The sequence below is a fragment of the Erpetoichthys calabaricus genome, chromosome 11 (genome assembly GCF_900747795.2).
Source record: "Erpetoichthys calabaricus chromosome 11, fErpCal1.3, whole genome shotgun sequence".
In the NCBI taxonomy this organism is placed as follows: domain Eukaryota; kingdom Metazoa; phylum Chordata; class Cladistia; order Polypteriformes; family Polypteridae; genus Erpetoichthys; species Erpetoichthys calabaricus.
This window is the reverse complement of record NC_041404.2, coordinates 3,766,781-3,793,540: the sequence shown is the minus strand read 5'-3', so window position 1 is coordinate 3,793,540 and position 26,760 is coordinate 3,766,781. Positions and strand designations below refer to the sequence as shown.

Here is a 26,760-nt window from a genome sequence, read left to right as displayed (position 1 = left end):
AAAGTGGTCGATATTGACCCCCTGGGGTCGATTTGAACTTTCTAGGGGTCCATGGTTTCAATGAAAAAATTTGGGGGTCAACGACAGCAAAAATAGACCCCCTTACTACTGCTATTTGTTTGTTACTTCAAAATATCTATGATTCCAATAGGTACCTAATTAAGAAGTAAAATCATTAAAAAAAAACACATTACATACCAAATTTGCGAACGAAAAGGTAAAATGTGTCATTAAAAGAGTCACACATAAGAATGCATGAAAATACATGTAGCACAAACATGTCTGTTCATTGTCTTATCGAACATATCAAAGCAAGTGTGGATATGAAAAACCATTGCATGTAATTAGGGGGTCGACGGTTTTAAAAGTTTTTGGTAAAGGGGTCTGCGGCTGAAAAAAGTTTGGGAACCCTTGCTTTAACAGCTATGCACGAATGTCAGTTTTATCTCACTGGTTTTCCAGAATTTGGTGTATCTCAGTTACTATCTTAGCATTTGCAGGACCTGTGCTATAGAGGTGAATATTCCACTGGGGCCTCAGTAGTATTCCATAGGAAAAGCTGGATGAAGTTGCTCAGTATAGAGAGGCAGAGTGTTGTTGCCATGACCTTCACCAGGAACACTGGAATAAAAATGATGATAATGCTAAGTATATTAAGTAGTATATTCAGTATTTGATTCAGTTTATTCCTCTTTTTATCGAAGTGAAGGTAAAATTGAAATCATAATCCTTATAGGCAAAAATGTCAATCTGTAGTAAATAATTTGAGAAATGCTTTACTCAATCCATCCCACTTAATTTTTTTAGTAGTGGTAATGGATTTCAAGTGTCTAAGCATTCTCAGTAAGCCTGGGAGTATTCAGTAACATTAGGTAATACACACATATTGAGACAGATTGTGATCTGTCTTTGTGTGGTAAGCCATTATGTTTTTTATAGTACTTCACAGTAATTGAGGTTAGAATGGTTTATACTTAAAATATCACTCAAATGTATGCAAATATACATTTCAAATTTTTGGAGCTATATATAGTACATGTGTATACTGTAAGTTACTCTTAATATTTATTTACAAGCAAAACCTGTTGAACACTGTTCAGTTCTCAAATACTAATAAAAGTTCCATTTTACTTAAACAAATGGAAAAAAATACTGCGATGCTTTGTCTTACATTTCTTTGTTTAAACACACAAGCTTCCTTTTCTTTTGCTCACAGAGCTTTCATGAAGCTAAGGCTAAGTTAAACTTTGACCAGTCAGGACAGGTATCTGCAGGAGTTTGCATATGATGTACAATTTCTGCTGACATTTCTTACTTTCTTGAATTTAATAAAACCTTGTGTAATTAAAAATACATTCATAATGATCGAATAATTTTAATTAAAAGACATTGCTTGATAACGCTAAATAAGTTAATGTTAAATAAGTTTTACATACCCATACTCTTAGTGAGACAGGCATTAGTACTTGGAAAACTTAGTCATGTATTTTTACGTTTTTTATGATACAAACTTCACATTTTAATTTTGACAAAACAAATCTTGTCTTCACTGCATAGCAATGTACATGACAATGTACATTGTCAAAACTAAAGCAGCATCTTCCTCAATTGCAGAAAGGAACAGAAGTGAAAATCTAAAATATTGTGACCTCAGTAAAAAAAAATTTCCAAAACCTTTTTTTGTGAAACATACACATCTTATATAGAGTTAAAGAGAACCAGTGCATTTACAAATAGTTTATCAGTCAGGCAAAGATGCATTAGGACTAAAGAAGAGATGAAATTTATATATACTGTATTTATTTCTAATGTATTATCATTAATTCTCGATCAAGATTTCTTTTCAGCCTAAACATAAAGTGGTTGTGGTTTTTGTTTGCTTAAACAGTGTCCTTCTAATTTGTCAGACTTACAGCTGCAAAGTGGCTAAAAGAAAAAAAAATTGGGATGAAACACTTCAGAAGCAAAACAACACCAGAATCTGAAAATGAAAATAATGTGACAAAATGAAAATGAGAAATCACAATTAAAAATGAATCGGATAACAACTTTCAAGAGCTCTGAATTGTGAAGCTTTCATGAGCTCTGAATTGTGAAGCATTTACTACAAAATACAGTATGTAGAATATGATAGATAATCAGTATAGTTTATGCTATTAGCTTTAATATTTATTAGTTTAAAGGTAAAAACTATATGTGCCTAGAGTAGTTAGTTTTATGCTATAGCAGTGGTGTCAAACACAGATCCCAGATAATGGCAGTGTCTACAGGTTTTTGGTTCAGCCACTTTCTTAATTAATAACCAATCGTTTCTGATAATGGGGAAATGTATGTCTGTTTTAATGTGATTGTTTTCCTTTAAAAGATTCAGCTCATTGTTTCTTTTTTTCCAGTCAATAATAACAATAACATATCTTTTGGGTTTATGAATCTTAAAATTCAAGGAAAGGAGGTTGTTCCAATTTATGGCAGTAAATTACTTCTATATAAGAAAGTGGCTGGAGCAAAAACCCTCCGCCGCTGTGGCTGTTCAATATCTGATTTTGACACCCCAAAGCTTCACACTGTGTTACATCAGGGTTTAGAATAGATCTGTATAACTGATTGTATGTCATATACTATGATTTTTGAGCAGCTGCCACAACACTATGAATGGCCTTTCTCTCTTTTGTTCTGTGCCCCATCAAAGTCTTTTTTTCCTTTCCAGCAGACCTTGGAATCCAACTTAAGTGGTTAATTTTTTTTGTAACCTGAATCTGGTGTTCTTATTCTGCTTAGAAAAATCTTAGAATTATAAAAAGTTAAAAATACACATCATGTAATTTTTCTAATTCACTTAATAACTTACTTACCAGGCAGGGGAGATACCATGATCACTAAGGTGGTTCTCCCAGGGCGAGGCTCATCCATTGCACTCCGGGTGTGCTGACCCCTGCGATTTCCCCAAATGCGGAAAACTCGACTGCATAATTTGTGGTAGTGGGGGACTGTGTTCGCGCTCTCCCCTGATTTTTATTTTTTGTGAATTTCCCCTTGGGATTAATAAAGTATCTATCTATCTATCTATCTATCTATCTATCTATCTATCTATCTATCTATCTATCTATCTATCTATCTATCTATCTATCTATCTATCTATCTATCTATCTATCTATTCAGACATGAGTTGTGAATGGAGCCTATCAGAGCATGCATAGGACGTAAGACAGGAACAAACACTGGATAGGGTGCTAGTCCTTCACAGTGCAAATACACACACCAAGGAAAATTTAGCATCAGCAATTACAATACAGTACAATACAATTTATTTTTGTATAGCCCAAAATCACACAAGAAGTGCCGCAATGGGCTTTAACAGGCCCTGCCTCTTGACAGCTCCCCAGCATTGACTGTCTAAGAAGACAGGGAAAAACTCCCAAAAAAACCTTGTAGGGAAAAATGGGAGAAACCTTGGGAAAGACAGTTCAAAGAGAGACCCCTTTCCAGGTAGGTTGGGCATGCAGTGGGTGTCAAAAAGAAGGGGGCAATACAATACAATACACAGAACAGAACAAATCCTCAATACAGTATAAAAATGAAAATTGTAGAAGTACGGAGCAGAATTTAACAGTAAATAATATCACATAAGAAGATGTGGATATATTTAGAGTCCTGGAGACCTCATCCATCAAGCTGCCTCCCCCATTTGGCCATTCCACAGCTGAAACAGCGCTGGGCCAGCCAATCCGATGAAAGGACCCCTCCTTCCCATGATTCCTGCGATCCTCCATCAGGGATGACTTTACCTTAGGCAGGCAAAACAACTTGACAGGTAGGCCGTGGCACCAAGTGCCACATTTGAGTACCGAGAAGAGAAACAGAATAGGTGAGGGTTAGTATCCAATTCTAACTATCATGTTACTTATGTTTTAGTGCTAATGACTAACAACAGAGATGCAGTATGTACAGTTAATCAGCAGCTCTAGTCAGGATATGCTAAACGGAAGTAGTGAGTCTTCAGCTGGGATTTAAAAGCTGAGACCGAAGGGGCATCTCTTATAGTAGCAGGCAGACCATTCCACAGTTTAGGAGCCCTGTAACTAAAAACTCGACCATTGTTATTTTATTAATCCTTGGAATCATAAGCAGACCGGCATCTTGAGATCTTAATGTGCGCTCTGGTTTGTAAGTCATGATAAGTTCCAACAAGAAAGCTGGACCTTAGCCATTTATTAGGTTCACCTAACCTTCAGGTCTTTGAACAGTGGGAAGAAACTGTAGCACCTGTAGGAAGCCCACATACGGGGAGAACATGGAAACTATATGCAGGGAGGACTCGGGACGTAAACCCAAGACTCATTAATGTGAGGCAGTAGCGTTACCACTGTGCCTCCCTAAAATGCATTAAAAAAATGTTTATTTAAGTTTTAGCTTTTTTATCTGTATTCTGTGCCATTTCATCCAGCTCATTAAGTCATTTCTGTAATAGGAAATAGGAAAATGTCAGTTTTTAAAAAAGTGTTAGATACTTAATGTCATCAAATGATGGGTCATAAACATTTTGTATTTGGTGTGGGACACTCAAGTTTTTTTCAAAAGTCAAAAAAGGCTATAAATATTTAATCTATGTAGTTAGTTTCTCATTTCTTCAAGTAACTGCACACCCACAAGAGTGGTCAGTCTTATCTACATATTTTGTTTAAGATATTGTTGTAGAATCGCTGCTGGTATGTTATCATTTTGTGTAGTTTTGTTACCCTCATAGTATTTTGATCCTAGTATTACCCTTGTTTGGAGTGCCCTTTTTGTGCAGTTTGAATATTCTTCCTGTGTCGACATGGGATTACTCAGTATTGGTGATTGTAAATTGTATATGGGTTTTATAAATATGTTTTATGATAAGTAAGTAAGTAAGGTCAGTAAGTTTTTTTTATTGCTTTGATGCTATCACCACAGGTAGGCTGTAGCTCCTGATAGCTCAGGGGTAGATAATAATAGATGGATGGGTGGATAAAGGTAGGAATCATTCTACATTCTAAATTGTATTATATCCATGCAGTACTGTACTTTATTTACTCATAATTTAAAAACAGTGTCAATGAGTCATAGCACAGAACAAATAGACACTGGACACTTTAAAAGTATAATTTGCTTTGTCAAGGTCATTTTAAGACAAAACATCTTACTCTTATTTTATAAATAGCATGCCTAGTATGTGAATTTCTTAGAATCACACAACCATGTTTCACTTTAGCAAATACTTACTCACATGCCTTTAGTCAGAATATTTCCCTTGTTTGTAACTGACGCAGAAGGTGATAATGACTGGAAGATCATAACCCATCCTTTCTACAAACTAATTGTTCTACCAACTAGAGAATCAAAAGAGTTTTGGAGTAATATATATTTTATACTTTTATATAATGCACGTAACTTTGCTATTAATTATTTTTAGTAATAATTTCTTGGTCTGTATACCAAAAATCAATGGCTTTAAAATTCTGAGATATAAATAAGATTTGAAAGTGCCATTTGTAGCTATGCCTAGGAGTTTGATCTGTATATATCTTTGCATATTTTGCTAATTTAAGACTCTGACCCCTGAGATCTAGCCAATATTCCACAGTAGTACATTTTTGTCTGTGTTGGTTTCTTTATTTATCATCCTGCATTTGGAAATTCAAAGTGCAAACCTTTTCTAAAGAGATTAGCAGTTTAGCACATTGGCATCTTTGATCATCATGGCTATCTTGTTAGATCAAGCTGTGAACAATAGCACATTGTTGTACACAATTGAGCCCTAGTGCGCCTTACTCCCCCGGTACCCTGAATACAAGGTCTCTTTGGTTTCCCATTTTCTATCCTTTGAATAAGCTGGTATTCATTTATTATTTCATCCTTGCTGTAACTCTTTCCCTTTTAAGAGTGAATGTTGCTGGTTTTGTACTTGTTAAGTCTTCATGAAGAAAAACATTGGAAAACAGGCTGTCAGTTTGTTTTCTTGTGAATTCTTTGCAGGCTGCTTTTGCAAAAGAGGAACTTTTAATTTGTCTGGGTCTCATTTGAAAAAAGTATAAAAAATAATGAATCAGCCAGTTTCGTAAGCTGATAAACAGTTTTATGGTAGCTATGATGCATTTGTGTTTTTGCATCATTTAGGTCTTTTGACGAAAGTAAAAGCAATTATAAGTAAAAGATACCCTATTTTTCATTTATTTTAAGTAAGGAGCCCCAGACCAAAAACAAATGGCTTTAAACTTCTGAGATATAAATAAGATTTGAAAGTGCCATTTGTAGTTATACCTAGGGTGCCAGAAATGCTAGAGTCTGCACTGCTTCTCAGGATTAGAAACCAGTGCCACCCCTTGTTGTTAATAATTGAATTAAGTAAAAAATAAGTGCGATTCACGACCTGTGTACTCAAAGCTTTAAATCTCTTACCCTAAAGCCTAGTCATAGCCTAATGGTTTGACATAGCATGGCTTGTTTGATGCTGCTTGAAGACTATGCAAATGATCATATATGAAGGGTATAAATTTTTGGGGATTAGCAGGATTTTTTTGCCCATGGAATTGACTGGTGCATAAGTCAGTGTAGGCTTCTAAGATTCATTCTTTCGGAACTATATACTGAATTGGAAAATTGGCATTAGAAAGACAAACTGCCAGAAATCGGGCTCTGCTTGTTCATATCTAGGTTTTAACAATGGTTGGTTTTCTGGCAACAGGCACCAAGCATAGGGAACTGGACGACAGGTCAGGAATATCTCAGCCAACCTTCAGCTCCATCATGCCTGATGTGCTGGTAACCATAATCTGTCTGACATTGCCCTACATTATGTTTCCGTATGGTGTGGGTGCACAGGCCAGCGTAATAAGGCAAACTGTAGCAGTGTCCAGTTTTCCTAAGGTAATCTGTGCAATAAACTGCACTCATATTGCATAAGGGCATATTGCATAAGGGCAAGAATGAAACTGCTTTTGTTAACCATAAACAGTGAAATTCCATTAATGTCATTTGTACCGCTAAAATGAGATTGACACATGTTGTGGCCAGTGGCCCACTTCAACACATAATTTATTTTGAAGCAAAGTAGCATTGGCAGACATAGGAAATGGCTGACTTGTTGGAAAAGTAACTGGCTGAACCCTCAGTTTTTTATATGGCCTATACTATTCATTGTAACAACAATCGTCATTAAATGTGCCAGGTTACAGTTGCTATATGCTCAGACACTGGTGCCTTACACCTTTCCCTGAGTCAACAGTGCAAAGGAGAGGTGCTACAATGCCTCAAGACAAGTGTTTTTTTAGAAACTAATAGGAATAAAATACTTTTTTTTACATTTCTTTGCTTGCTTATACAGGGTCTGCTAGCTAAAGCAGACCACAATTCACCTAACATCAATGGTTCAGTCCCACCTCCACCTTTATATTGTTGATGCCATGGAGCATTAAAACGTTTGTGAAATGACATCAATTTTTACGCTATAAAATATTACGAACAGTCTCAATGAATTAACAGCAGTTACAGTATTTAAAAAATATAGGTTAATTGTGACATTTAAATTAGTTTTATTTAAATAGATTGATACATTTTGATTCTTAAATTTGGACTAAAATATAAATGAAATATCTAATAAAACATTACGGGAAAAAATGTGGTATGTTTTCAGCAAGCAGTTAATTTGTTTAACATGTTGTTTATTGAGATGGATTAAGTATCTCATAAAAAGCAATGTGAATAACGTGACATTTGATGGGGCTTCTTGATGGTCTTTCTGTGTTTCATGTTGCTTTGAAATGGTTTTTATTGAGTACTTTTGGATGATAGTTTTACTTTGCTATTTCTCAAAGAATTGACATACAGAACGGGAACCTCCTGTTAATCATATGCCCTGCAATGGTTTAGCAGTGGCTGTAGCTCATGTTAAAATAAGGAAGGAAGCGAGGAAGGAAATGTGTTTCTGAACAATTGGTGGAAACTCGAGAACCACAAGAACATTTAAATGTGTAAAGAACAAAATACTTAACAAGGAGCCTGCAGCATTGCAGCCTATAAGAGGATATATGCAGGAAAATGTAGAAAAATATGTCTAGCTTTGGTGGACTTTTTCAAGCTTTCTATAAGAATGGTTCCAAATGACCATTTTTTAAAATATCTATTGTGCTTAATAGTAATTTATTTTTGTGTTTGTCTTATAATGAAATTGAATTCCAATCAAGGCATAGCTCACACTTATACTGTAACGCCTAATTGCTAGTTTTCCAGCAATCGGTTTAAACACAGGTCTTGCAAGGGCTTCTTGTATTTTTGCTCATACTTCCAGAATTTATGGATAGGCCAGAGTTCAGGCAGACTGTAATTGAATGAAAAGATGAAACTCTGGAGAGAGCAACATACAATTGTCCGTGACTGAAAACTGGGTTTGGCAAATAGAGGCATATCATTTTGAAAGTGTGTCCCTGTGCCTTATTAATTGTCATTGCAAAGGCCAATCTAACAGGAAATTGTCTGCGTGTAAACGTAAAAGGCAAATTTGAATCTGATGGGGTCAGGGATTCTCTCTGGCGCGCGCGCCTGTGTGTGTGTGTGTCTCTCTCTGTCTCGCGGGCCTGTGTGTGTGTGTGTGTGTCTCTCTCTCTCGCGCGCCTGTGTGTGTGTATCTCTCTCACGTGCGCCTGTGTGTGTGTGTGTGTGTGTCTCTCTCTCTCACGCACCTGTGTGTGTATGTGTCTCTTTCGCGCGCATGTGTGTGTGTGTGTCTCTCTCGCGCGCCTGTGTGTGTATGTGTGTGTGTCTCTCTCGCGCACGTGCCTGTGTGCTGTAAGTTAATGAAAAGATGGAACTCTGGCGAGAGCAACATACAATTGTCCGTGACTGAAAACTGGGTTTGGCAGATACAGGCATATCTTTTTGAAAGTTCGTCCCTGCGCCTTATTAATTGTCATTGCAAAGGCCAATCTAACAGGAAATTGTCTGCGTGTAAAAGTAAAAGGCAAATTTGAATCTGATGGGGTCAGGGAAATCTGGGGAATATGGAAGGTTTGTGAGGTAGGAGCTGAGATTGTTTTACACTCCAGTACATTGCGGTGAATGCTGAGACAGTCTAGTGCCTTTACAGAGACTTCTTGCTGGCATGAGGTTTCTGAGAAGCATGACGACTGAACCAATTCTAAGTTTGCCAGTGGGAGTAATGGCTGCTCGGCGGGTCATGGGAATAACGCCGCCGGATTGCCAGTCGGCATCATTTATGGTCGGAACTACGACGGTATGTGATCTTCTTCGAACCTCCGACTTTCATTCTTGATTAATGAAAACATTCTTGGCAAATGCTTTTGCTCTCGCGCGAATTGTGGGCTCTGTAGTGCGTGTGCCATGGTCGGCTGCTTAGTGAATTGTTGGTGGGCGGGGCTCGGTCTTGCGTGTGTCTTGCGTGCCATGGACTTAGTGAATTATATATATAGATGCTTAATAGTAATTTATTTTTGTGTTTGTCTTATAATCAAATTGTATTCCAATCAAGGCATAGCTCACACTTATACTGTAATGCCTAATTGCTAGTTTTCCAGCAATCAGTTTAAGCACAGGTCTTGCAAGGGCTTATTGTATTTTTGCTCATACTTCCAGAATTTTTGGATAGACCAGAGTTCAGGCAGACCTTCCTTGATTCTAGTCTCTAGTGCAAGAGATGACAGAGCCGACTATACTTCCTTAGAAGGCTGGCGTCCTTCAACATCTGCAATAAGATGCTGCAGATGTTCTATCAGACAGTTGTGGCGAGTGCCCTCTTCTATGCAGTGGTGTGCTGGGGAGGCAGCATAAAGAAGGGCGCCTCACGCCTGGACAAACTGGTGAGGAAGGCAGGCTCTATTGTAGGCATGGAGCTGGACAGTTTGACATCTGTGGCAGAGCGACGGGCAATGAGCTGGCTCCTGTCAATCATGGAGAATCCACTGCATCCACTAAACAGTGTCATCTCCAGACAGAGGAGCAGCTTCAGCGACAGACTGCTGTCACTGTCCTGCTCCACTGACAGACTGAGGAGGTTGTTCCTGCCCCACACTATGCGACTCTTCAGTTCCACCCTTGGGGTAAACGTTAACATTATACAAAGTTATTGTCTGTTTTACCTGCATTTTTCATCACTCTTTAATTGAATATTGTTTCCTTATCAGTATGCTGCGTTTGGAGTATGTGAATTTCCCCTTGGGATTAATAAAGTATCTATCTATCTATCTATCTATCTATCTATCTATCTATCTATCTATCTATCTATCTATCTATCTATCTATCTATCTATCTATCTATCTATCTATCTATCTATCTATCTATCTATCTACAGTGCATCTGGAAAGTATTCATAGCGCATCACTTTTTCCACATTTTGTTAATATTACAGCCTTATTCCAAAATGGATTAAATTCATTTTTTTCCTCAGAATTCTACACACAACACCCAATAATGACAACGTGAAAAATGTTTACTTGAGGTTTTTGCAAATTTATTAAAAATAAAAAAATTGAGAAAGCACATGTACATAAGTATTCACAGCCTTTTGCCGTGAAGCTCGAAATTGAGCTCAGCAGCTTAATTGGAGTCCACCTGTGGTAAATTCAGTTGACTGGACCTGATTTGGAAAGGCACACACCTGTCTATATAAGGTCCCACAGTTTACAGTTCATGTCAGAGCACAAACCAAGCATGAAGTCAAAGGAATTGTCTGTAGACCTCCGAGACAGGATTGTCTCGAGGCACATATCTGGGGAAGGTTACAGAAAAATTTCTGCTGCTTTGAAGGTCCCAATGAGCACAGTGGCCTCCATCATCCGTAAGTGGAAGAAGTTCGAAACCACCAGGACTCTTCCTAGAGCTGGCTGTCCATCTAAACTGAGCGATCGGGGGAGAAAGGCCTTAGTCAGGGAGGTGACCAAGAACCCGATGGTCACTCTGTCAGAGCTCCAGAGGTCCTCTGTGGAGAGAGGAGAACCTTCCAGAAGGACAACCATCTCTGCAGCAATCCACCAATCAGGCCTGTATGGTAGAGTGGCCAGATGGAAGCCACTCCTTAGCAAAAGGCACATGGAAGCCCACCTGGAGTTTGCCAAAAGGCACCTGAAGGACTGTCAGACCATGAGAAAGAAAATTCTCTGGTCTGATGAGACAAAGATTTAACTCTTCGGAGTGTGAATGCCAGGCGTCACGTTTGGAGGAAACCTGGCACTATCCCTATAGTGAAGCATGGTGGTGGCAGCATCATGCTGTGGTGATGTTTTTGAGCGGCAGGAACTGGGAGACTAGTCAGGATAAAGGGAAAGATGACTGCAGCAATGTACAGAGACATCCTGGATGAAAACCTGCTCCAGAGCGCTCTTGACATCAGACTGGGGCGACGGTTTATCTTTCAGCAGGACAACGACCCTAAGCACACAGCCAAGATATCAAAGGAGTGGCTTCAGGACAACTCTGTGAATGTCCTTGAGTGGCCCAGCCAGAGCCCAGACTTGAATCCGATTGAACATCTCTGGAGAGATCTTAAAATGGCTGTGCACCGACGCTTCCCATCCAACTTGATGGAGCTTGAGAGGTGCTGCAAAGGGGAATAGGCGAAACTGGCCAAGGATAGGTGTGCCAAGCTTGTGGCATCATATTCAAAAAGACTTGAGGCTGTAATTGCTGCCAAAGGTGCATCGACAAAGTATTGAGCAAAGGCTGTGAATACTTATGTACATGTGATTTCTCAGTTTTTGTATTTTTAATAAATTTGCAAAAATCTCAAGTAAACTTTTTTCATGTTGTCATTATGGGGTGTTGTGTGTATGACCAAATTTAGATTGAAGGGAAAGAGGGAATGATTTCTAAGCTGTACATCACAGAAGAACAGTCATTAGCAGTTCAGGGTATTGTACATTAGTAAATATAAAAAAAACTTTAAGAACCACATATAGTGCTATAGGAATCAATGGAAGAATTGATGCTAAAGATGGTAGCTAGATAAACCCTGCTATAGACACCCATAGATGTAAAACATCAGCATGTCTACAGGTTAAGCAAAAAGTGTCAGAAATATATATGGCACACAGGGTCATGCTACTGTAAACTCCTGCCTGTCTTGTGACAAAGGGAGTACAATGAACATTTTTAAACAGGCTTTATTCTGTAGCAATGAACAGAGATAAACAGAAAGCAATAGCTCTTGGATGATATGGCTTTGGTTTCACTCTTTTGGGAAATGCCAGAGTGCACAGTGAGCAGAGCAACAAACACAGAGTCTAATGTATTTGGCGCATTGAGGCACAGAAGGGGGGAGTCATTTGATGATTGGGGGGGGAGTGGGGTCCCCTGTGAAGTCTCCAGAGTGTCAAAGCTTTCCCCCTTACAATTTCCGCACATGGAGGAGGAGGGGAGCGCAGGGTGGAGGTGTTTTGGTGTAAAACTAACATTTACCTCCAGTAATAATAATAATAATAATACATTTTATTTATATACCAAAAAATGCTGGAATTCGGGTGCTGTACAGTTTTAAAAATTGAAAATAAAACATTTACTATGCAACCCTAATGCAACAGGGTCACTTGTGGAAACAGCTGCCTGGTCAACATTTCATGAAACACCCTGACTAAACATTTTTTATAAGTGTACTTACTTGTCTTGTTTTACATACTACTCAAAAAACATTATTTGACATCCATATTGAAACTAAAACTGTTTCTTCTAGAAGATGAACAGAAAATGGGCTTAATTGCAGGGAAAAGTACCTTCAAAGGAACAGGTGGCTGAAGGAATATTGAAGACTGGCTTGGCAGCCATGTCTAACATAAGAAGCTTGACTCATATGGAGGAGCTAGGGCTTTCCTGTTATAGTTGTCTTATGTTATCCTTCTCCTGTGCAAGAATGCAAATTTATTCTGTAACTATGGTCTGACACCATGTTTCCCAACATTTGGCCAGTATCAAGCATCTCTATTGCACCCGTCATAGACTAATTATTATAACCTACTGAATTAATGTCAGTTTTACCTATCAGCCTCAGATTACGTTTTCTGGTCCACCATCACTCTTTGATTTCCAAAAAGCTGCAGTTACTTTTTAATGGCATAACCAAGTAAAGCTTCTAACATTTCTATAAGAAAGGATCCCCATATTCTTAAAGAATTTTCAACAAGATAGTAAAGGTTGTCATTATTATTGTAACTTCTTGTTCTCAACCCTTAGCAAAACCAGTTTGTCTAGGCAACAGCTGTTACAAATGCTGCTCTAAATCCACTGCACATATCACCCCTATTTTAGCCTCATTAATTTGTCTGCCAGTTAGTTATAGGATCCATAGGGTTATAGCTCGTAGTTTTAACTTATAATGCATTGAATGGTCTTCCTCCACTGTGTGTTAAAGATGTGTTGAACTTTTGTTATACAGGCAGATCTCTTAGATCATCTGACCAGTGCTTACTTGTTATTTCACACACTAGATTAAAAACAGAAGGGGATAGAGTCTTCTCTGTAATGGCCCCCAAACTCCAGAACGGCCTCCCACTTGATATTAGAACATCTAATTATGTAACTAAACATAGATCTCGATTAAAAACTTGATATTTTAGACAAATATTTCTTTCTTGTTAGTTTATTTTTATATCTTTTTATCATGTGTTTTATTTATTTATCTGTTTTTATGATGGCTTGCTATTTTTATTCCCTTTTTGGTTGTTTATCTAATTTTATACGAAATATTGAAATGGTATTTTGTTCTGTTGTTGGAAAGCACTTTTTTCATTTCGCTTGAAAAGTGCTCTATAAATAAAGTAATAATAATAACTACCAGTAGGCAAATTTTCCATGACCCCTTAAATATCTGGGCAATTGCTAATTGCCCAGAATGGAATCTACATTTTGCTCTTCCTTGAACAGAGTTTCAGCTATTGAAAGGATTGTGAAAATATATAGATGAAATTAAGTAAAGTAAATAGATTAATATAAATCTGATTAAATTTTAAGAGAGAAAATGTGATATTTCAAATGTGGTTTTAATTTGATCAGTTACTACACTTCATAGACACAGTGCCTGTAAAAAAATATTTATACCCTTTGAGGTTTTTCACATTTTTTGTTAAACAACATTGAATCACAGTGAATTTACTTTGGCATTTTTGACATTGATTAACATAAAAAATATTCTTTAATATCAAAGTAAAGACAGACCTCTGCAAATTGATGTAAATTAATTACAATATAAAACACAAAGTAATTGATAATAATAATAATAATAATTCATTACATTTATATAGCGCTTTTCTCAGAACTCAAAGCGCTATCCACACAGATGGCATAAATATTCACATTTCTTTAAGTCAGTATTTACAAGATGTACCTTTGGCAGATATGTCTGAGTTCAGTGTGCGTGCAGAGGTCTCTGTCAGATTTACACATCTGGACACTGCAGTTTTTCCTCATTCTTCTTTGTAAAAGTGCTCTATCTCTGTCAAGTTGCATGGGATCATGAGTGAGCAGCCTTTTTCAAGTTCAGCCATTAAATTCTCAATTGGACTAAGATCTATTCTCTCACCTGGCCACTCCAGGACATTGACATCGTTATTTGTAAGCTTACACCAAATACTGTGTTTAGCCTGAAGGCCAACAACATCATTTTTGCTTTCATCAGAACATGAAATCTTCTTCCAACTGATTTTGAATTCTCCCATGTGCCTTTCTGGCACACTCCAGCCAACGTTTCATGAGCATTTTTTTTAACAGTAGCTTTCTTCTTGCCATTCTCCCATAAAGGTGCATCTAGTGAAACACCTGTTCAACAGTTAGTCTGCCTAAATTCAGCCACTGGACTCTGTAATTCCTTCAGAGTTATCATAGGTCTCTTGTTGGCCTTTCTCACTAGTCATCTTCTTGCACAATCACTCTATGCTCTAGGCAGATTTACAACTGTGCCATACTCTTATTTCTTAATGAGTGATTTAATTGGACTCCAAGGGATACTCACTGACTTGGGCATTTTCTTCCTTGACTGGTGCTTTTCAACCACCTTTTCAAATAGTTGCTTAGAGTGCTGTAGTGTTTTCCTTGTGTAGGTTAGGTCATGATACTAAATGGCCAACACATTGGACCTTCCAGATAGTGACCAATATGTTGGACCTTCCGGATACGGTTCATTTATATCACAGTCAATTGAAACCGCTTGACTACGGACAGGTGATCTCCATTGAACTAATTCTGTGACTTTTAAAACCAACTGGCTATTCCAGTGATGATTTAAGTGTCTTTTATGTGTCTTTTCCTGTTAATCAAGGTCAAAAAAGCCAAATTAAATCCATTGTGATTCAGTGCTGTATAACAATTAAATGTGAACATTTCTTACAGGGTGAATACTTTTTATAGTCACTGCAGTCCTAGGAGCACTTTCCTAGCAGGAACCTTAAAAAATGTGAATATTTAAAAAATTAATTACATAAACAGCCTTTGGAATAGTCTGAAGGCTAGTTTCAGGACAGGGGGATATAAATCAAGTGGTTAATAACATGTAATCTGCGTTCTGGGATTGGAATTAAATTTAAAGAAAAAAAATTATTTTTTTGGAAATAGACTACAGTATGTACAAATGTTGCTACAATAAGCAGTGCAAAATAAAGTTTCCCAATTTTGCCAACTTGTCACAGCTTAATTGTATATTGCTGGATGCTACAGGCCACATTCATCAAAATCACATGCTGGCAGTTGTTGTTCTAGTCTGTAAGTGTTGTTTATGCTTCTGGAATATAATGGCAAATTATAGTAATATTATTAGCTCTACAATTGAAATTAAACCAGAAGGAAAACATTAACATTTTAGCACAAGTATCTGAAAAAGCTTCTGTCCGCTTGTGCTTCACTTGTCACAGTGGTGAAATTTAAGTTCAATTTAATCCTTTTGTCGTACCTTTGATAATATTGTTTTTTGAATTTTTAAAAATATAATCATAGCTGATAATCTTAATTGGCCTCCATACTTTTTTATTGTTTATTTCCTGTTTGACTTTTAATAAACCAGTAGTGGATATGTACACTGTATGCTGTGTAAGATGCATTCTGCATTTAGCTTTGCTTGAAAATCATCCAATTTACCCTCCTTATTCAGTGCAGAGTTTTGGGGTGCTGGTACCAGTCCTGGCAGCAGTGTGCTTAAAGCAGCCACCAATGGCTGCATAGTGCAGTAGTCAATTGTACTGGCACATTCACACAAACACCATACTCACTCATATAGGGTATTTACATTGCATTCATGCATTTTCCCTAATCTGTTTATTGCAGTATAGGTTTGTGAGTAGAGTGCAAGACAGAAATTCAAATTCATCTGAGGCCATACTTACACTTACACTGATGTGAAAAATTTCAGTTGAATTGTACATGGCAGTCTAAACCCTTTTAAACCAAGACGTTTAACTAGGAAGGGTTGTTTTATACATCCTTATGTCCATTAAATAATTTTTTAATCTTATTCCAGATATGCTGTTTTATTTAAACATGCTGTACTTTATTTAGAATTTGAATAGTTTTAATAGTTTTCCATGACTGACCAAGATTCCCTGGTTGATAATGAGCAATGATATATGTATCAGATAATTTGTGTTGATTCCTAATCATGTTCTCTGCCTTTATTATACAGCACACAATATGTTTACATGTGTTATTTGCTTTCTTTTATTTTAATTTTCTTTATATAAAAGACAACAGTAAAATGACATGGTGGAAATTGTTGTTTATGAAAATAGGTGAAGCATCCTTTTAATTTGAAATCCAAAGTAATTCTGTAGAGTTCAAAATCTTTTCTTTGCAACTGTAGATAGCTGTCTAGTAGAGAGAGGTGTTTTAGTGTGGTCATTATTCTGGAGAAAACTATATTAATATATGATTAAATTGAGGTGATTGTTTGGAACATTTTGATGGGAATGTGGGCATACAGTTCTACTAAAAGAACTATGAAGCTAGACTTCATCATTGTGCTTTCTTCATGTAATCACATTTTTCATCAGCTTTTTGTTTACAACCCATGCCATCGTATAGTAATGGCTGTCTCCAGAGACCTGTTCCACCCCAATAAAACTGCTTGTATTTTAATCCTTAATTCCTTTTAACTTCCTTGTTCACTTATACACATTGAGTGAAGTGTAAATATTTGCAATAATGTGTAAACAACTTTGTTAGCTATTTATTCCATTCAGGTATGATTAGATTAACTTCAAATTATCCACCCCCCAGTTTTATTGGCATGCATTTTACCAGCAAATTTTATAAAGAATCAGAGCCAATTCATGCAGCAAAGAATACATGGCCACAAAATACCAGTTTATCCATCCAGTATCCAACCCGCTAAATCCTAACTACAGGGTCACGGGGGTCTGCTGGAGCCAATCCCAGCCAACACAGGGCACAAGGCAGGAAACAAACCCCGAGCAGGGCGCCAGCCCACCGCAGGAATACCAGTTTATGTAATGGAAAACTCACAAACATACCCAGGCTCACTCACAAGAGATCAGTTTAGTTTTAGTGAAAGTAAAACCCATCTGTTGTTTTCCTGAACCTGCTTATTCCTATTTTGGATTAGAGGAAACCAGAGCCTGTTCCAGCAACCCTGAGTGCAAGGCAGGAGTTTATGCTGGATTGGAAGGCATCATATTACAAAGAACTGTCATACTCATACACACACACACCGCACACACACACACATCAATGGGGAGCCATTTAGAGTTGCTAGTCAACCTAACCTAAGCTTTTTTTAGATACAAGAGGCAAACCTATTATCCAGAGAAAATTCATGCAGACATTTGGGGAACATAAGAATTTGACGTGGGCAGCAGCTAGGTTGGGATTTGAACCCAGTCATTTGCTACTGTGGTAAAAAACACTAGCAACTGTCCTTCCCTGGACAACTAAAGTTGGAAACATTCACTATATTAAGATTATTAGACACAGTACACAAAATATGTACAGTATGTACAACCCCAAATCGGAAAAAGTTGGGACAGTGTGGAAAATGTGAATAAAAAAAGAAAAAAGCAAGTTATAAATTCTTCTCAAATTTTATTTCATTGCAGACAGTATGAATACAAAATAATTCATGTTTTGTTTTGTCAACATCATTTGATTTGTAAATAAATATCCATTCTTGCCATTCAGGCTTGCAACACATTCCAAAAAAAGTTGGGATGGTGGCAATTAAGGGGTAGTAATGAGGTATAATAACTAAATAATGATGTGATTTGAAACTGGTGATGTTAACAGGTGATTCCAATCATGATTCGGTACAAAAGCAGCATCGAGGAAAGGCCTACTCCTTTAGGAGCAAAGATGGGCAGAGGATCGCCAGTTTGCCACCAAGTGCGGGCAAAAATCTTTGAAATGATGAAGAAAAACGTTTCTCAAAGACAGATAGGAAGAGATTTGGGCATTTCTCCCTCTACAGTGCATAACATAGTGAAAAGTATCAGGGAATCTGGAGAAATTACCGTGCGCAAAGGCCAAGGGCGCAAGCCTAAACTGAATGGCCGTGATCTCCGAGCCCTCAGACGGCACTGCATTAAAAACCGTCATTCATCAATAAATGATATAACTGCGTGGGCTCAGGACTACTTCAGGAAGTCACTCTCAAGCACTACAGTACGTAGTTACATTAGGAAATGCCAGCTAAAACTGTATTGTGCCAAAAGGAAGCCCTACATAAATAGTGTCCAGAAGCGCCGTCGACTTCTCTGGGCTCGGAGACATCTGGGATTGTCCATTGTGCAGTGGAAATGTGTATTGTGGTCAGACAAATCGGTTTTTCACATCTTTTTTGGAAGAAATGGATGCCGTGTGCTGCGGACCAAAGAGGAAAAGGACCATCCAGACTGTTACCAGATACTAGTCCAAAAGCCAGCGTCTGTCATGGTATGGGGTTGTGTCAGTGCCTTCGGCAAAGGTAACTTGCACTTCTGCGATGGCAACATCAATGCTGAGAAGTATATCTCAGTTTTGGAGGAACAAATGCTGCCTTCAAGACGACGTCTTTTCCAGGGACGCCCATGCTTATTTCAGCAAGACAATGCCAAACCACATACTGCGCGCATAACAAAGGCATGGCTGCGTAAGAAGAGGGTGCGGATGCTTGACTGGCCTGCCTGCAGCCCTGATTTGTCTCCTATAGAGAATGTTTGCCGCATTTTGAAACGAAAAATGCGTCAACGAAGACCCCGTACTGTTGCGCAACTAAAACGTTGTTTGCAGGAAGAATGGGACAAACTAACACCTGCAACACTTAGTCACTTGATTTCTTCAATGCCTAAACGTCTTTTAAGTGTTGTTAAAAGACAGGGGAACTGTACAAAGTGGTAAATGCTGTACTGTCCCAACTTTTTTTGAAATGTGTTGCAAGCCTGAATGGCAAGAATGGATATTTATTTACAAATCAAATGATGTTGACAAAAAAAAACATGAATTATTTTGTGTTCATACTGTCTGCAATGAAATAAAATTTGAGGAGAATTTATAACTTGCTTTTTTCTTTTCTTATTCACATTTTCCACACTGTCCCAACTTTTTCTGATTTGGGGTTGTATGATAGCCATTTGAATTTTCATTTAAATTTCTGTTTAGTTGGATGAATTTTTCCATGTCTTCTTTACTTAGCAGGCATCAATGTTGTAATGTGCTTATCAAGTTCATCATCTTGGGAGCTTGAGCGTATCAGGGCACTACAGGATGAAAGACCAAGAACCTGGCATGAATGTGGTGCCATTCCATTGCAGGCACAAAACAGTGGTGCTCAGGGGAAAACTGAAAACTCACACATTATTCTAGAGAATATGCAAATTCCCCACAACAACTTACAAGGTTTGGGATTCATACTTAGTGAAGACCTGATAGTTTCTTTCATATCCTGGAAACCTAAGATTTTGCTTCCTAAACGTTGGGTGTATGTTATGGATTTTGGATCGTGAATCTCAAGAAATCATATACCGTTTTATTGCAATCACCTATTTTTGTGATTTCCTCTCCTATTATAAGTATATATATACAGTGGACCCTTGACTTACGAACTCAATTTGTTCGCGAGGGCTGGTTGTAACTCAAGTTGGTTGTAAGTCAAGACTATTTTTCTCATAAGAAATAATGGAAATGCCCTTAATGTGTTCCGAACCGCCCACAGCAACACTTACTTAACTTTTTTTAATAGAAAAGGGTTGTATAATGTGCATAATTTACCAGATACTTTTTCTAATGTACTAACCAAAAAGTTATAAAAAGTGCCTAGCTACCAGAAACAACAATTTCATACTGTACTCACCATTTAAGTTGACATCTTTGGCTTGCAGGAAGGAAGGAGGAGGAGAATGAAATGGAAGGTGGTTATTGTTTGGAAGGAGTTTCCTTATACAAATCTTTTCTTTGTAAATTTGTCAAGATGGTGGATTTCGACATGCTGTACATATTAGCGAGATCGGTCACACGAACGCCACTCTCATATTTCCACACAATTTCCTTCTTCGTTTCGATTGTGATCGCTTTCTTTACCTTCGTTACCTTCGCTTCCTTCCTTAGCAATTATCGAAATAAATTATATAAATCACTGCAGTGACCGAAATTACGTACACAAACACATGTATCTGGGCTCCGACTGACGCTTACAAAGGCTCTCGGCTGTTAGTTTACAATCACACAAGCGGATACACGTGACCGCATTCGGGTCGTAATGCAAGATGTTGGTCGTAATTCAAAACCAAAATTTTGGTCGTAAAGCAAGTTGTTCGCATGTCAGGCCGGTCGTATATCAAGGGTCGACTGTATATAACACCCACTTGTCGACCCAACAAAGATATTTTTACTACCTCTTTATGTAAAACTTGGCCTGATGAAAACGTTTGTGAAAGTGATGAACAATGAAGGTGGGGGATTTCAATATTTGATACAAATATTTCCACGAGCAGATGCCAAGATTGAGTCAGATGTTTTTTTTGTTGGCCCACAAATCAAACACTTCATCAATGACTAGCTGATCTTCCAGTGGGGCTGGGGGAAATTGCATTGGAGGAATTCAAGGATGTTTCTGAAAAATTTCTTTCAACTATAGAGCACCAAACTACTGAATGTCTAGTGGTATCAGGGCAAGAAGAATCTATTAATGCTGTCCGCATATTTTTGGACACTAAAACAAAAGCATCAGATGCTGTGTACAGTACAAACAAACATCAGCAGCAATACATGTTTAGCTCAGTTGAACTAACACAGTGTGTCCGCAACTTTAAGTGATTAAACATGCTAAATTCAATTAAAGTTAATTCCATGCTTCTAAAAATTTCTATGTAATAGTCAATCTGAAATTGTATTTATATTAAGCTTGATGTTATCTATCATAATAGAGAAAAATTTCCAAGAAGCAAAACTTACGACAAAAAATTGTTGTCCAATGTTACTAAACATTAATTTATTAGCATAACATTTCAATTTCAGAGGCTTGAGAAGATTGTCATTCCATGTGATAAATATTTTAAACACTGTTGGAGTGTTCATGTCTTTAGTCATTGATGCTTTCAATATCTTTAATTGAATATGTTAGACCTTTGAAGATTGTCCGATCTATTCAGGGGAGGTGGGTTTTCATTCATAGCCTGCTTGTTTTAATGCTGAATACTGCTTCATTGAATTCAGTGTTATTTATATTTTCTTATGATTGCATATATGCCGTATGGATCACACAGCATGAAAAATTATTATAAATTAACAATTAACTGTTATTAACAGGACTCAGTGTACAAACTTGTTGACATCAGTTAAAGCATTTCAAATAAAAGCTAAACATTCTAAGCACGTTTTTCTAAGAGGAACACATTCGCCACATTTCCCATGCAATGCTAGCACAGCTTATTATTTACATATGTGGCTTGACTGTAGAGTGTTAGGCTTTATTTCCTCATTGGTACAGACTGTGCTCACTCATGTAGGTATACTTTCTTTGGGACACAGCATGGTGTGCACAATTCCTGAGAGTGAAGAAATCTGTCCCATACTATGTTAATCAATTATTAGATTAGATTAGATTAGATAAAGTGTATTAATCCCATGGTGAAACATACAAAAAATGGGGATACAGACTCACAGGACAAATGCCATAGCTAATCAATCAATCGAAAAAAATAAATATCATTTTATATTGTGCAGATATTTCAAAATGTACTTAACGAGTACTTTGGGAGGAAACATTGAATTGCCTGATAGGAGTAGGCAGAAAAGACCCCTACAGCCACTTCTTGGCACAACATGGTGGAATGAGCCTATGGCTAATAATACTCCAAGAGAGTGCCTCCTGAAGAGAATGGAGAGGATTTTTCATGATGGCATCCAATTTTGCCACCGTCCTGTTTTCCACAACAGCTTCCAGGGTGTCCATGGTTCGCCCTGTGATGGAGCAGGATTTATTGATACATTTCTTCAGGCATTGTGCTTTTTTTGAGCTCAAGATGCTCCCTGAGGAGACTGCAGCATAGAACAACACACTGGCTACAATTGAGTGTCCTTAGGACGCACAGTCTGCTCTGGCCCTTCTCATACAGTGCCACTGTGTTGTCAGACCAGAAGAGTTTTTTGTTCATGTGTAACCCCAGGTATTTGTAGCTCTGCACCACTTCACATCCTCCCTGTGAATGGTGACTCGTCACAGATGCTTCTTGGCACACTGTAAGTCTACCACCAACTCTTTTGCCTTGCTAATATGTTTTGCCTAATAATATATACCTATATTTTTTTATTTATTTTGTTAATATGATGCTGTATGTTGATGGTGGTATGAGCCATGTTTTGCACTATGTTTGACATCGTTGTGACCTTTTTAAATTCGGCATTCAAACTTTGTGTTAATTAACCTAAAACCTTTATTCTTGATCAATCTTAAAGAAAAAAGAATCTAAAAGAAAAAATTTATAGTCTTTGGCCGGTCATAATTTTTGACCACCAGCTTTGTTTTTCCCTTGAAGTGACAATCTCAAAACTATAGTATTGACTGGTGCTCTCTGACCTTGCCCTTAAAAGCATTCTCCACTACTCAGTATAAAAGAACTCCCATGTCAATTTCATAGATTGAGTCAGACGATATTTAGATACTACAGTGGAGCTCAGATTTAAAACATTTTTTAAACATCCTCATTTTTTCCAATCCTGACATGTTCCTAATAAGAAATCCTTTTTCACCTAATAACTAAACATGTTCAGAAAGTTATTATTTAGTGAAAGAAAAGCCTGTGGTGGAAATTCAAGTCACTGTCTTAGACACAGTGATTCATTTTGGTGTGGCCAAATGGAATGACTGAATACAAACAAAAAAATGCAATTTAATTACTTATTTTTTGCCAGAAATAGAGTATAACAACTTTGAGCTTTGAAGAATGACTGAATACAAACAAAAATTGTAATATGTCTTTCCTGCCTACAGATAGTATAAAAATTTTAAACTTTGGGCACTATAGCAAGCAACAGCAGCGTAAATAATGTGTGCCACCATTTCAGATACCTTTTAGCTAAAAAGAGAAACCAGAATCAAGGAATTATAGTTGAAGTGGAAGCTCTGGCCAGGCAGAAAACAGGAAGGGCTTCTCCATATAGAAAATTTTAGCAGTCTAGATCAAACTAAACATTCTGATTGTTGAACTACACAAACGGCAGTCATTAAAGAAACAGCTGGGTCAAAATCTTCTTATTCAACTTAGAAAAAAACAATCCCATAATCACTTATATGATGACATTGAGTAAATGTGTAGGACACCCATAGATTCTTTTCATGTGCACATGTCATTATTGAGATGAAGATGACATGATATTTGAAACCATTTTTATGCAAAAAATGTGTTGAGTGATTAAGTTAGTCGTCTTTTTGCATTAAAAATGGGTTTACTGGTCTACATTTTATCAGCTAACACTTTTATTCATTTATTGACTTATTATTAAAAGTGTGTATATATTATTGAAGTAAAGTGCCCTCCTGGTAATTTCTCCATAGCCAGGGTATTTGCCAAGGACCCAGATTTCACTGACTTTGGCCTTTTGCTGAACATTGAAACATACAAGAGAGGTATAAGCAATGCAAAAAGGGTATCAAAGAAAAATACAAAGATAAAACTGACACTGCTTCTCCTTTGGGCCCCTTGTCTGTTTCATGCAGTCTCTTGCCCACCTGCTCTCTTTCCGAGTAAAACTACAGAAATCTCCCTGTGTCTCTATATCTTAGTTTCTCTTTCTCTCACTTTCTGTCTCTTTTCCACATTCCATCATACCTTCATCACCTTTGCTGACTCCAGACTAATTAATCCACTGGTTCAAGGTACTTTTAAACTCCATCTTTACTTTGGTTCTAGGATTATGGATAATACACTTTGGCTCAATCTCCACCCCCCAAATACAACATTAAATGCATATATGTTTGAGTCTCTCAGACCTTTTCTAAGCTGCCAGTTTTAAGTGGTTAACAAAGGTCTTCATATTCTGGCTACCATCCACTGGTGTGGAGGTTTGTTGCTAATTACAGTCTCAGTCTTCTGTGACCTTACTCTTCTATCTTACTAAACCACAGTTAATTTATGCACGGCGGACACACCGAGGCGCATCGCACTGCGGCTTTGGCGCCCACCCCAGAGTGCAGAGTCAAACGCAGCGGCTTCCCAAAAAGCAGCGGCACCCGCCCCAGAGTCAAACGCAGCGGCATCCCAGAGTCAGTAGGTGGCGCCTAAATAACACAACGTGCTGCGCCGTGGCGCCCGCCCCAGAGTCAAACGCAGCGGCTTCCCAAAACGCGGCAGCTTCCCAGAGTCAGTAGGTGGCGCCCAAATAACACAACATACTGCACCATGGCACCCGCCCCAGAGTTAAACACAGCGGCTTCCCAAAACGCGGCAGCTTCCCAGAGTCAGTAGGTGGCGCCCAAATAACACAACGTGCTGCGCCGTGGCGCCCACCCCAGAGTCAAACGCAACGGCTTCCCAAAACGTGGCGGCTTCCCAGAGTCAGTAGGTGGCGCCCAAATAACACAACATACTGCGCCGTGGCGCCCGCCCCAGAGTCAAACACAGCGGCTTCAAAAAACGCGGTGGATACCCAGAGTCAGTAGATGGCGCCCAAACAACACAACCTGTGAGCGCTCAAACAACACAACCTGTAGAGTCAAACGCAGCGGCTTCGCAAAACGCGGCGGATTCCCAGAGTCAGTAGGTGGCGCCCAAAACAACACAACCTGTAAGCGCCCAAACAACACCACCTGTAAACTAGACTTGCTCTAATCCACTGTGCGGGTGAAGAGAGGGGCGGAGCTGTCAACTGATCACCACCTGGTGGTGAGTTGGCTTCGATGGTGGGGGAGGATTGCCGGTCAGGCGTGGTAGGCCCAAACGTGTTGTGAGGGTCTGCTGGGAACGTCTGGCAGAGCCCCCTGTCAGAAGTAGCTTCAACTCCCACCCTCCGGCAGAACTTCGACCACATCCCGAGGGAGGTGGGGGACATTGAGATCCGAATGGGCCATGTTCCGTGCCTCTATTGTTGAGGCAGCTGACCGGAGCTGTGGCCGTAAGGTGGTCGGTGCCTGTCGTGGCGGCAATCCCGAACCCGTTGGTGGACACCGGCGGTGAAGGATGCCGTCAAGCTGAAGAAGGAGTCCTACAGGACCCTTTTGTCCTGTGGGACCCCGGAGGCAGCTGATAGGTACCGGGCAGGCCAAGCGGAATGCGGCTTTGGTGGTTGCTGAGGCAAAAAACTCGGGCGTGGGAGGAGTTTGGGGAGGCCATGGAGAACGACTTTCGGACGGCTTCGAGGAGATTCTGGTCCACCATCCGGCGTCTCAGGAAGGGGAAGCAGTGCAGTGTCAACACTGTATATGGTGGGGATGGTGCGCTGCTGACCTCGACTCGGGACGTTGTGGGTCGGTGGGGGGGAATACTTCGAAGACCTCCTCAATCCCATTAACATGCCTTCCAATGAGGAAGCAGAGCCTGGGGACTCAGAGGTGGGCTCCCCCATCTCTGGGACTGAGGTCACCGAGGTGGTCAAAAAACTCCTTGGTGGCAGGGCCCCAGGGGTGGATGAGATACGCCCGGAGTTCCTCAAGGCTCTGGATGTTGTAGGACTGTCTTGGCTGACACGCCTCTGCAACATCGCATGGACATCAGGGACAGTGCCTCTGGATTGGCAGACCGGGTGGTGGTCCCCCTCTTTAAGAAGGGGGATTGGAGGGTGTGTTCCAACTACAGAGGGATCACACTCCTCAGCCTCCCTGGAAAAGTCTATTCAGGGGGTCCTGGAGAGGAGGGTCCGTCGGATAGTCGAGCCTCGGATTCAGGAGGAACAGTGTGGTTTTCGTCCTGGTCGCGGAACAGTGGACCAGCTCTATACCCTTAGCAGGGTCCTGGAGGGTGCATGGGAGTTTGCCCAACCAGTCTACATGTGTTTTGTGGACTTGGAAAAGGCATTCGACCGTGTCCCTCGGGGAATCCTGTGGGGGGTACTCCGAGAGTATGGGGTACCGGCCCCCCTGATAAGGGCTGTTCAGTCCCTGTACGATCGGTGCCAGAGCTTGGTCCGCATTGCCGGCAGTAAGTCGAACCCATTTCCAGTGAGAGTTGGACTCCGCCAGGGCTGCCCTTTGTCACCGATTCTGTTCATAACTTTTATGGACAGAATTTCTAGGCGCAGCCAGGGCGTTGAGAGGGTCCGGTTTGGTGGGCTCCGGATTGGGTCACTGCTTTTTGCAGATGATGTTGTCCTGTTTGCTTCATCAGGCCGTGATCT

General features: G+C 39.2%; 1 protein-coding gene and 1 non-coding gene across 2 annotated transcripts in view; both read left to right on the top strand.

The window, feature by feature from the left end:
* The window catches only part of arap3 (ArfGAP with RhoGAP domain, ankyrin repeat and PH domain 3), a 199,173-nt gene that overhangs the window by 23,145 nt on the left and 149,268 nt on the right, over positions 1–26,760 (top strand). The window lies entirely within an intron of this gene.
* LOC114661431 (U1 spliceosomal RNA) lies at positions 2,845–3,008 on the top strand. The gene has a single exon (XR_003717821.1). It is a non-coding gene; the product is annotated as a U1 spliceosomal RNA (small nuclear RNA).